The sequence below is a fragment of the Cherax quadricarinatus genome, chromosome 35, assembly GCF_038502225.1.
Source record: "Cherax quadricarinatus isolate ZL_2023a chromosome 35, ASM3850222v1, whole genome shotgun sequence".
In the NCBI taxonomy this organism is placed as follows: domain Eukaryota; kingdom Metazoa; phylum Arthropoda; class Malacostraca; order Decapoda; family Parastacidae; genus Cherax; species Cherax quadricarinatus.
The window spans coordinates 31,417,382-31,430,149 of NC_091326.1; the positions used below are offsets into that span (position 1 = coordinate 31,417,382).

Genomic DNA, 12,768 nt, shown 5'->3' on the forward strand with positions numbered 1-12,768 from the left:
GGGGTTGTTAGAAGGGACAGGGAGGCCAGGAAGAGAGGTAGGCTGGGTAGGCAGGGAAGATAAGCAGGCCAGGTAAAATGGAAGGTTGGAGTAGGAAGAAAGACGCATTGAATTAAGCTGAGGTGAGAAGGAAGGAAAAAGAGGGCTGGGGCATGGAATGCAAAAAAGTCAGCCCAAAACCGAGCGTCACAACATTCAACAGGCGACACAGAACCACAACTCACAAGGTTGTGTGAAGCCTAGCGTCCCGCAGAGACGAACACCGCACTCTCTTCGGCGTGAACGTAGTAGGGTTGACAGTACAGAGGGAGTAAGGTGCAAGTCAACGGTACAGTGGACATAGGCTGGGTGACACGATACAATGGACGTAGGGTTGTTAGACACGTCACAGTGTGGTGGACACTGTACAGTTGGGTGGACAGGGTACAAGGGATGTATGGGAGTTGGACTTTATATAGAAATTCTCGGGAGTTGGGAAGCTACTGAGAAAACAAGACTACTGGAGGATGGCAAAGTAATAAGGGGAATAAACTATTAAATGATAGCAAACTAGTGAAGGAGGTGACACTAGACAAAGGAGATGAACATACTAAGTAATTGAAGATTGGCTCAGATGAGCAGAATTTGGAGAATAGGAAGAACGTGTGTGAGAAGACATAACCATGATCAACGTTAACAGCCATTTACTGAAGATACTTCCTAAGATAAACAACAAATCATTTGTAAATCAAAAGCTTTATGGCAGAGAGAAGTAAATTACAAAGAGCTTAGTGAAGAAAATGGTGAGGAAAAAGCAGCAGATAAATTATGGGACCATATTATGGAGGCTAAAATTCACCATGGAGCTTAGGAAAGCTTTAGTAACCAAGGGAAGTAGTGAAAAATGCCTCAGCTCGTTACCTACAGTGACGAGCTGAGGAAATTACAAAAAGATAGCTGAGAGGGTTTTGATTACCAGGATGAAGCTGGTCCAGTAGTTACTAGTGAAATAGTTATTGTCGCAGTAGTTACTGGTGCGGTAGTTATTGGTGCAGCAGTTACTGGCAGTGCAGCAGTTACTGGTAGTGCAGTAGTTACTGGCAGTGCAGCAGTTACTGGCAGTGCAGCAGTTACTGGTAGTGCAGTAGTTACTGGTAGCGCAGCAGGTACTGATAGTGCAGTAGTTACTGGTAGTGCAGTAGTTACTGGTAGTGCAGCAGATACTGATAGTGCAGTAGTTACTGGTAGTGCAGTAGTTACTGGTAGTGCAGTAGTTACTGATAGTGCAGCAGTTACTGGTAGTGCAGCAGGTACTGATAGTGCAGTAGTTACTGATAGTGCAGCAGTTACTGGTAGTGCAGCAGGTACTGATGGTGCAGTAGTTACTGGTAGTGCAGTAGTTACTGGTAGTGCAGCAGATACTGATAGTGCAGTAGTTACTGATAGTGCAGCAGTTACTGGTAGTGCAGCAGGTACTGATAGTGCAGTAGTTACTGGTAGTGCAGTAGTTACTGGTAGTGCAGCAGATACTGATAGTGCAGTAGTTACTGATAGTGCAGCAGTTACTGGTAGTGCAGCAGGTACTGATAGTGCAGTAGTTACTGATAGTGCAGTAGTTACTGGTAGTGCAGTAGCTACTGGTAGTGCAGCAGTTATTGGTAGTGCAGCAGTTATTGGTAGTGCAGCAGTTACTGGTAGTGCAGCAGTTACTGGTAGTGCAGTAGCTACTGGTAGTGCAGCAGTTACTGGTAGTGCAGCAGTTACTGGTAGTGCAGCAGGTACTGGTAGTGCAGTAGTTACTGGAAGTGCAGCAGGTACTGGCAGTGCAGTAGTTACTGACAGTGCAGCAGTTACTGGCAGTGCAGCAGTTACTGGCAGTGCAGCAGTTACTGGCAGTGCAGCAGTTACTGGCAGTGCAACAGTTACTGGAAGTGCAGCAGGTACTGGCAGTGCAGCAGGTACTGGCAGTGCAGTAGTTACTGGCAGTGCAGCAGGTACTGACAGTGCAGCAGTTACTGGCAGTGCAGCAGTTACTGGCAGTGCAGCAGTTACTGGCAGTGCAGTAGTTACTGGCAGTGCAGCAGGTACTGACAGTGCAGCAGTTACTGGCAGTGCAGTAGTTACTGGCAGTGCAGCAGTTACTAGCAGTGCAGCAGTTACTAGCAGTGCAGCAGTTACTGGCAGTGCAGCAGTTACTGGCAGTGCAGCAGTTACTGGCAGTGCAGCAGTTACTAGCAGTGCAGCAGGTACTAACACTGTGGTAACTAAGATAAGAGAGAATCCGGTTCTTTCAATAAAATCGGAATAACTAAAGGAACCACAAATATAAGCGAGAAAACCAAGTACCATGAATTAGTGTACCAAGACAAACACTAAAACAATAATACAGAATGATTGAGATCACTTTAAAATTCCAATAATATATAGCACATTTAACACAAAATATGACATAAACTTAAGAAGAGTAAACAAAACAGTTTGTACGTACTTGAAAATAAGCGTTAATTAATTATTAGGAAGGAATATATTCTCATAATAATAGCGAAGGAGACTGTGTGCACTGGAGAGAAATCTTCTTGGCTGTACTCCAGCCTCGTTGTATATCTGGAGTTTATCTGGAGAGAGTTCCGGGGGTCAACGCCCCCGCGGCCCGGTCTGTGACCAGGCCTCCTTAGGTCAGTGTCCCAGGATGCGACCCACACCAGTCGACTAACACCCAGGTACCCATTTTACTGATGGGGAACATAGACAACAGGTGGAAAGAAACACGTCCAATGTTTCTACTCTGGCTGGGAATCGAACCCAGACCCTCACCGTGTGAAGCGAGAGCGTTAACCACCAGGCCACCAGGGGATTTTCATAGCATATTGATTCGGCTTCACAGCACACGGCAGAATCATCACAGATTTACATAGGCAAAAGCTAAGACAAAATCAAGCCACATGTGATTCGATACTAAAAGTGGGCGGGCTTTTTTTTATTTCCAATTCCCCATGGTATGTATGTAGTATCTTGTGATCCTGTAGGCGGGGCCTACGGATGCTGCTGCTGCTGTTGCTGCAGGAAGGGTAGATACTGTAAGTCGGTGCCGGATCAGCCGGGCTGTGGTTCGTACGTTGGACTACGTGTGGTTATCAGTAACAGCCTGGATGATCAGGCCCTGATCCAGCGGGAGGCTTGGTCGTGGACCGGGCCACAGAGGCGTTGATCCCCGGAATGCCCTCCAGGAAGACTCCAGGAAGGGGAGGTAACATTTATGCCTCGTCAGCTGACGCTTTATCATATACCACTTCAAATTGTTCATAAATAAGGGCACTTAGGAGGTTTCTGTCCGTCCTGAAACACTGCAACTTGCCAATGGTTCAGGACGGGCCGAAACGACGTCAAAAATTTCTTCTGTCTGGGTTATTAGCGAATTATCCTCGGGGCCCGTATTATCTAGGTGGTGAATTATCGCCTATGCTCTAATATGCGATTAACACAGTGTACGTACACCGAGAGGTGTGTATCTCCGTGCATATACATTGAGAGTTTTCTTGAATTCTTCTTACAGTGACTAAAATGGTCTTGTTAGTGTAGAGGTGAATTACAGCCTTAATGATCCCATGTGAAATCAGTGCTTTTAACCTACCAAAATAATACACCACTCAGTTTAACTATCTACTAACCATTATAGATCTACTTTAACTAAAAGTTTAGAGAAGGAAGAGAAAGAGAGGAAGATAAAATCAGGGGAGGATGAAGGAAACAGTAAACACAGGGTGTGGAAGAGGCAGGTTAAAGACGGCGCCTGACTGCTGCCACAGCCGGTGTGTAGGGCATGAAGCCACAGTAATCCTCCTGCAACACATCAACAGATACTTACATTTCAGCATGGGCACTGTTCAGCTGTCTCATGTCTCAAAGATCTACAAACAAAAGGCAGAGGTCATGTGTGTATTATTTCACCAAAAAAATGATGATATCCTTTGTTCATCATATAACAGTGACTAAGGTTATATTAGAACGTTAGATAACAAGTGCTACTAAATCATTAACATACAAATCACACATGAAACACGTAACATAAAATAATAATCTGCAAAGGTTACAGCTTAGTTATAAGAACAATAGGCCTAACGTAAATAACCAATCAGCAAAATAATAAATATAGTCGGTTATATTTCATATGCGAAGGAGCATATAAGTAAGCTATGTTATTATCAGTGTTAAACAGGTGTAAATGTTGATAGTGGCTCCTAGCAACAGGTGTAATGTTGGTAGTGGCTCCTAGCAACAGGTGTAATGTTGGTAGTAGCGCCTAACAACAGGTATAATGTTGGTAGTAGCGCCTAGCAACAGGTATAATGTTGGTAGTAACGCCTAGGAACAGGTATAATGTTGGTAGTAGCGCCTAGGAACAGGTATAATGCTGGTAGTAGCGCCTAGCAACAGGTATAATGTTGGTAGTAGCGCCTAGCAACAGGTATAATGTTGGTAGTAGCGCCTAGCAACAGTGCGCAGCGAATAAATGTAAGAAAAAAATAAGTCGCTTAACCTGAGATCAAAAATCTGTTAAGACAAGTTCCAGACTACATAAAACTTATGTAAATATAATGGCAGGACGATGTGAGATACAGTGTTAAACGTTGACGCTAGGAAAATGCTATTGCAGGGCCAGACTCGGCTGGGTCTGGCCTGAAGATCAGGCTGGGTCTGGCCTGAAGCTCAGGCTGGCCAGACTCAGGCTGGGTCTGGCCTGAAGCTCAGGCTGGCCAGACTCAGGCTGGGTCTGGCTTGAAGATCAGGCTGGCTGCCTCACTCACCAGATTAACCGGCTCCTCTGCTTCTGGATATTTCATGGAGGTTAAAAAGCGCCTCGGGTAGTTGTCGACTAGATCCTTTTCGGCAATCTTTGATTTTTTTGTTTTTTTGCAGGAAAATTGAGTTATCGTCAGGTAGAATTATTTATTTTTTATGTCAATACATTATTAATCTTCTGTGATAGACGTAAACACAAATTAACTGTATTGTTATTCCCCGTGATAATTCTTTTTTTATTCCCTTGTATTATTTATTTTTTTTAAGTGGCATATATTAATAACGTAAGAGATCACATTGCCAAGCTATAATAAACTTAATATTGAATGTTATAACATGTCTACGTCTCCTTAATATATAATAAACTCATAGATCAATTAAAAAAATGCTGAATATTGCGTCAACAACATAGCATATAATATGCTTGTGTATGTTATACATAAAAGTTGCCTACACACACATACACACACACTTGGGGCCAGGAGCTGCATATATATATATATATATATATATATATATATATATATATATATATATATATATATATATATATATATATATATATACTGTAAAGAGTTTTTATGAGGATAGTGAGACTCAGGTTAGGGTGTGTAGAAGAGAGGGAGACTACTTCCCGGTAAAAGTAGGTCTTAGACAGGGATGTGTAACGTCACCATGGTTGTTTAATATATTTATAGATGGGGTTGTAAAAGAAGTAAATGCTAGGGTGTTCGGGAGAGGGGTGGGGTTAAATTATGGGGAATTAAATACAAAATGGGAATTGACACAGTTACTTTTTGCTGATGATACTGTGCTTATGGGAGATTCTAAAGAAAAATTGCGAAGGTTAGTGGATGAGTTTGGGAGTGTGTGTAAAGGTAGAAAGTTGAAAGTGAACATAGAAAAGAGTAAGGTAATGAGGGTATCTAATGATTTAGATAAAGAAAAATTGGATATTAAATTGGGGAAAAGGAGTATGGAAGAAGTGAATGTTTTCAGATACTTGGGAGTTGACGTGTCGGCGGATGGATTTATGAAGGATTATGTAAATCATAGAATTGATGAGGGAAAAAAGGTGAGTGGTGCGTTGAGGTATATGTGGAGACAAAAAACGTTATGTATGGAGGCAAAGAAGGGAATGAATGAAAGTATAGTAGTACCAACACTCTTATATGGGTGTGAAGCTTGGGTGGTAAATGCAGCAGCGAGGAGACGGTTGGAGGCAGTGGAGATGTCCTGTGTAAGGGCAATGTGTGGTGTAAATACTATGCAGAAAATTCGGAGTGTGGAAATTAGGAGAAGGTGTGGAGTTAATAAAAGTATTAGTCAGAGGGCAGAAGAGGGGTTGTTGAGGTGGTTTGGTCATTTAGAGAGAATGGATCAAAGTAGAATGACATGGAGAGCATTTAAATCTGTAGGAGAAGAAAGGCGGGGTAAGGGTCGTCCTCGAAAAGGTTGGAAGGAAGGAGTAAGGGAGGTTTTGTGGGCGAAGGGCTTGGACTTCCAGCAGGCGTGCATGAGCGTGTTAGATAGGAGTGAATGGAGACGAATGGTATTTGGGACCTGACGATCTGTTGGAGTGTGAGCAGGGTAATATTTAGTGTAGGGATTCAGGGAAACCAGTTATTTTTATATAGCCGGACTTGAGTCCTGGAAATGGGAAGTACAATGCCTGCACTCTAAAGGAGGGGTTCGGGATATTGGCAGTTTGGAAGGATATGTTGTGTATCTTTATACGTATATGCTTCTAAACTGTTGTGTTCTGAGCACCTCTGCAAAAACAGTGATTATGTGTGAGTGAGGTGAAAGTGTTGAATGATGATGAAAGTATTTTCTTTTTGGGGATTTTCTTTCTTTTTTGGGTCACCCTGCCTCGGTGGGAGACGGCCGACTTGTTGAAAATATATATATATATATATATATATATATATATATATATATATATATATATATATATATATATATATATATATATATATATATATATATATATATATAATATATATATATATATATATATATATATATATATATATATATATATATATATATATATATATATATATATATATATATATATATATATATATATATATATATATATATATATATATATATATATATATATATATATATATATATATATATATATATATATATATATATATATATATATATATATATATATATATATATATATATATATATATATATATATATATATATATATATATATATATATATATATATATATATATATATATATATATATATATACATATATATATATATATATACATATATATATATATATATATATATATATATATATATATATATATATATATATATATATATATATATATATATATATATATATATATATATATATAGTTCTCAGGGGACTCGAACACTAAGTCAGAACACCAGTGATCACCCTCTCCTCCCCCCCCCCAGCATCCCTGAATCACACCAGGCCGCCTAAACGATCAAGTAAAAAGCAAACCATATTAAGTGAGGGGTGGCAGGTCCCTGGCATCGCTCACGGTGCCAGGAATAGTGAAGCCAGCACCAGGCGGCTGTGGTAAACACCAGAGAGTTATAGATGTAACCAGAATAAGCTAGTCTTGTTGACGCCAGGGATGAACTGGACAGGGCATCGCATCTCATTGATGCACCAGACGGGTTTACCTGTAGTTTACCTGGAGAGAGTTCCGGGGGTCAACGCCCCCGCGGCCCGGTCTGTGACCAGGCCTCTAAAACTAGTGCATTCTCATCGTTACCAGATATGAAACAAACTCTCACTGTCGTGGCTGAAAAAAATCGCTAAGAATAAGAATGAGAAGGAATAATCATAATAAAATTCTTATTAGTAGTAGTAGTAATGGTAGTATCATCATCATCATCATCATCATCATCATTATCATCATCAAAAATAAGCGGTGCAGTCTTGTACATAATTCAACACTTTAATATCACCCACAATTCGATGTAACATTATTAAGCTCATTCATTGTATCTTCCTACAAACAACGGAAATCCGGATTTTTTTCCTGTTACAGGTAAGTACATTTACAATGTACCAATATTAACTATAAATGTGTTTATGTGTGAGTAACCCAACACAGTTTATAAGTTGCCTCAGTATTTCGAAAAGTTTCCGAGAAACTAAATGTATTTTGGTACGCCATAAATGCATTATTTTTCCCGGCTGTTATAATAACTCGTATTTACGTCTTAGCAATATGCGTGTTGATTGTAACGCTGCCTGGGTTTATCCAGACGTAATTTATCCCTGCTTATTTATGGCTAAAGATAATCTAACTTAACCTACGTGAGCTAACCTGACCTAACCTGACTAACGGTTTGATTTAACCCTACCTAACGTACCTCACCTAACAACCTAACTGCTCTACTCTGACCTAACATAACTGACCCGACCTAACGTAACGTAGCCTAACCTACCTGATCTGACCTGACCTAACCTAACCTACTTGATCTAACCTGGCCTGACCGATACATAGAGCAAATCTGTATTTACGGGAAGCACGCAAAAAACTGAGACAGTAAGATGTAGGTATCATACATATAACAGTTACCGTTATATATTCACAACAAACATACATAGTTTTGTCCCTTAACTAATACTGCTGCTACTACAATCAAAACTACGCGCTAAACCCACAAGGGCCGTACAGCGCTGCAGGGCAGGCTGTGTTGAAGATGCACTATGGCAGAACAGAGACTAGGGAAGGTGCAGAGGATGCCAGAGGCAGACTCAGGAAGGTGCAGAGGATGCCAGAGGCAGACTCAGGAAGGTGCAGAGGATGCCAGAGGCAGACTCAGGAAGGTGCAGAGGATGCCAGAGGCAGACTCAGGAAGGTGCAGAGGATGCCAGAGGCAGACTCAGGAAGGTGCAGAGGATGCCAGAGGCAGACTCAGGAAGGTGCAGAGGATGTCAGAGGCAGACTCGGGAAGGTGCAGAGGATGCCAGAGGCAGACTCAGGAAGGTGTAGAGGATGCCAGAGGCAGACTCAGGAAGGTGCAGAGGATGCCAGAGGCAGACTCAGGAAGGTGCAGAGGATGCAGAGGCAGACTCAGGAAGGTGCAGAGGATGCCAGAGGCAGACTCAGGAAGGTGCAGAGGATGTCAGAGGCAGACTCAGGAAGGTGCAGAGGATGCCAGAGGCAGACTCAGGAAGGTGCAGAGGTTACTAGAGGCAGACTCAGGAAGGTGCAGAGGATATCAGAGGCAGACTCAGGAAGGTGCAGAGGATACCAGAGGCAGACTCAGAAAAGTGCAGAGGATGCCAGAGGCAGACTCAGGAAGGTGCAGAGGATACCAGAGGCAGACTCAGGAAGGTGCAAAGGATATCAGAGGCAGACTCAGGAAGGTGCAGAGGATACCAGAGGCAGACTCAGGAAGGTGCAGAGGATGCCAGAGGCAGACTCAGGAAGGTTCAGAGGATGCCAGGGGCAGACTCAGGAAGGCGCATAGGATACCAGAGGCAGACTCAGGAAGGTGCAGAGGATGTCAGAGGCAGACTCAGGAAGGTGCAGAGGATACCAGAGGCAGACTCAGGAAGGTGCAGAGGATACCAGAGGCAGACTCAGGAAGGTGCAGAGCATGCCAGAGGCAGACTCAGGAAGGTGCAGAGGATACCAGAGGCAGACTCAGGAAGGTGCAGAGGATACCAGAGGCAGACTCAGGAAGGTGCAGAGGATACCAGAGGCAGACTCAGGAAGGTGCAGAGGATGCCAGAGGCAGACTCAGGAAGGTGCAGAGGATGCCAGAGGCAGACTCAGGAAGGTGCAGAGGATGCCAGAGGCAGACTCAGGAAGGTCGGTGAGGTGTGCAAATGTTAATTACATATATAATTGCCATGTCAGTACATAAATATTATAAGTGGAAGGTCAAAACGTTAATTTGTTAAAGTGTCACTGATAAACTTGGTGACTGAGATGCGAACATTGTTGTTTTACAGGTCAGGAGGATGGTTAAGAGTGGAAGGAGGATGGAACCTCCAGTATCCCGTATGGTGGATGACCCACACGGGTTTAGCCTGTCAAAAGATGCAATACAGGTCTCACCTTTTGCTGAGTTATAGTTACAAAGTTCAATACACGACTGTTGTTGTATCTTGTCAAACGATCTTCATATTAAAGACTTATTTTTTTTTTTAATAATTTCTACTACTTTCTTTCTCCCTCCTTTCTTCCTCCTCTCTCTCTATCTCTCTCTCTCTCTCTCTCTCTCTCTCTCTCTCTCTCTCTCTCTCTCTCTCTCTCTCTCTCTCTCTCTCTCTCTCTATCTCTCTCCATTTTTCCTAGTGAGGTTCATTAATTTTAACATTGTGACTCTTTTGAAGAGGAAACATGAAAAAATTTCTGGAATCTGTTCTTGAGTTCTGGTACTTGCGACAAATTACTGCCGTGGACAGCACCAACAACCTGATTGACCAAAACTCCAACCATAAGCCCCGCTCTGAAACTGGTTCAGGTGGACTGTGATCCCTGCACCATCAACAGGTAAGCAGAGAAGGTACTTACTTAGAGGCAACAGACACTGCCTCCCAGAACGACAACACTGCAACAAGACACTAGAGGCAACAGACACTGCCTCCCAGAACGACAACACTGCAACAAGACACTAGAGGCAACAGACACTGCCTCTCAGGACGACAACACTGCAACAAGACACTAGAGGCAACAGACACTGCCTCTCAGAACGACAACACTGCAACAAGGCACTAGAGGCAACAGACACTGCCTCTCAGAACGACAACACTGCAACAAGACACTAGAGGCAACACACACTGCCTCTCAGAACGACAACACTGCAACAAGACACTAGAGGCAACAGACACTGCCTCTCAGAACGACAACACTGCAACAAGACACTAGAGGCAACAGACACTGCCTCTCAGGACGACAACACTGCAACAAGGCACTAGAGGCAACAGACACTGCCTCTCAGGACGACAACACTGCAACAAGACACTAGAGGCAACACACACTGCCTCTCAGGACGACAACACTGCAGCAAGACACTAGAGGCAACAGACACTGCCTCTCAGGACGACAACACTGCAACAAGGCACTAGAGGCAACAGACACTGCCTCTCAGGACGACAACACTGCAACAAGACACTAGAGGCAGCAGACACTGCCTCCCTGGACGACAACACTGCAACAAGACGCTAGAGGCAACACACACTGCCTCTCAGGACGACAACACTGCAGCAAGACACTAGAGGCAACAAACACTGCCTCTCAGGACGACAACACTGCAACAAGACACTAGAGGCAACAGACACTGCCTCTCAGGAAGACAACACTGCAACAAGACACTAGAGGCAGCAGACACTGCCTCTCAGGACGACAACACTGCAACAAGACGCTAGAGGCAACACACACTGCCTCTCAGGACGACAACACTGCAGCAAGACACTAGAGGCAACACACACTGCCTCTCAGGACGACAACACTGCATTAAGACACTAGAGGCAACAGACACTGCCTCCCAGGACGACAACACTGCAACAAGACACTAGAGACAACAGACACTGCCTCTCAGGACGACAACACTGCAACAAGACTCTAGAGGAAGCAGACACTGCCTCTCAGAACGACAACACTGCAATAAGACACTAGAGGCAGCAGACACTGCCTCTCAGAACGACAACACTGCAACAAGACACTAAAGGCAGCAGACACTGCCTCTCAGAACGACAACACTGCAATAAGACACTAGAGGCAGCAGACACTGCCTCTCAGAACGACAACACTGCAACAAGACACTAGAGGCAGCAGACACTGCCTCTCAGAACGACAACACTGCAACAAGACACTAGAGGCAGCAGACACTGCCTCTCAGAACGACAACACTGCAACAAGACACTAGAGGCAGCAGACACTGCCTCTCAGGACGACAACACTGCAACAAGACACTAGAGGCAACAGACACTGCCTCTCAGAACGACAACACTGCAACAAGACACTAGAGGCAGCAAACACTGCCTCTCAGAACGACAACACTGCAACAAGACACTAGAGGCAGCAGACACTGCCTCTCAGAACGACAACACTGCAACAAGACACTAGAGGCAGCAGACACTGCCTCTCAGAACGACAACACTGCAACAAGACACTAGAGGCAGCAGACACTGCCTCTCAGGACGACAACACTGCAACAAGACACTAGAGGCAGCAGACACTGCCTCTCAGGACGACAACACTGCAACAAGACACTATAGGCAGCAAACACTGCCTCTCAGGACGACAACACTGCAACAAGACACTAGAGGCAGCAGACACTGCCTCTCAGGACGACAACACTGCAACAAGACACTAGAGGCAGCAGACACTGCCTCTCAGGACGACAACACTGCAACAAGACACTAGAGGCAGCAGACACTGCCTCTCAGGACGACAACACTGCAACAAGACACTAGAGGCAGCAGACACTGCCTCTCAGGACGACAACACTGCAACAAGACACTAGAGGCAGCAGACACTGCCTCTCAGGACGACAACACTGCAACAAGACACTAGAGGCAGCAGACACTGCCTCTCAGGACGACAACACTGCAACAAGACACTAGAGGCAGCAAACACTGCCTCTCAGGACGACAACACTGCAACAAGACACTAGAGGCAGCAGACACTGCCTCTCAGGACGACAACACTGCAACAAGACACTAGAGGCAGCAGACACTGCCTCTCAGAACGACAACACTGCAACAAGACACTAGAGGCAGCAGACACTGCCTCTCAGAACGACAACACTGCAACAAGACACTAGAGGCAGCAGACACTGCCTCTCAGGACGACAACACTGCAACAAGACACTAGAGGCAGCAGACACTGCCTCTCAGGACGACAACACTGCAACAAGACACTATAGGCAGCAAACACTGCCTCTCAGGACGACAACACTGCAACAAGACACTAGAGGCAGCAGACACTGCCTCTCAGGACGACAACACTG

General features: G+C 44.1%; 1 protein-coding gene across 5 annotated transcripts in view; it reads right to left on the reverse strand.

Moving 5' to 3' along the window:
* LOC138853618 (uncharacterized) overlaps positions 1-12,768 on the reverse strand; it is an 83,699-nt gene that overhangs the window by 21,417 nt on the left and 49,514 nt on the right. The window contains exon 1 of one of the 5 annotated variants that reach the window (XR_011392817.1): positions 225-3,759. The exons of the other annotated variants lie outside the window; for them this stretch is intronic. The gene's annotated coding sequence lies outside the window, so the exon portion shown is untranslated. Of the gene's footprint in view, positions 1-224; positions 3,760-12,768 lie in introns of those variants that run through there. 5 annotated transcript variants of the gene reach the window in all.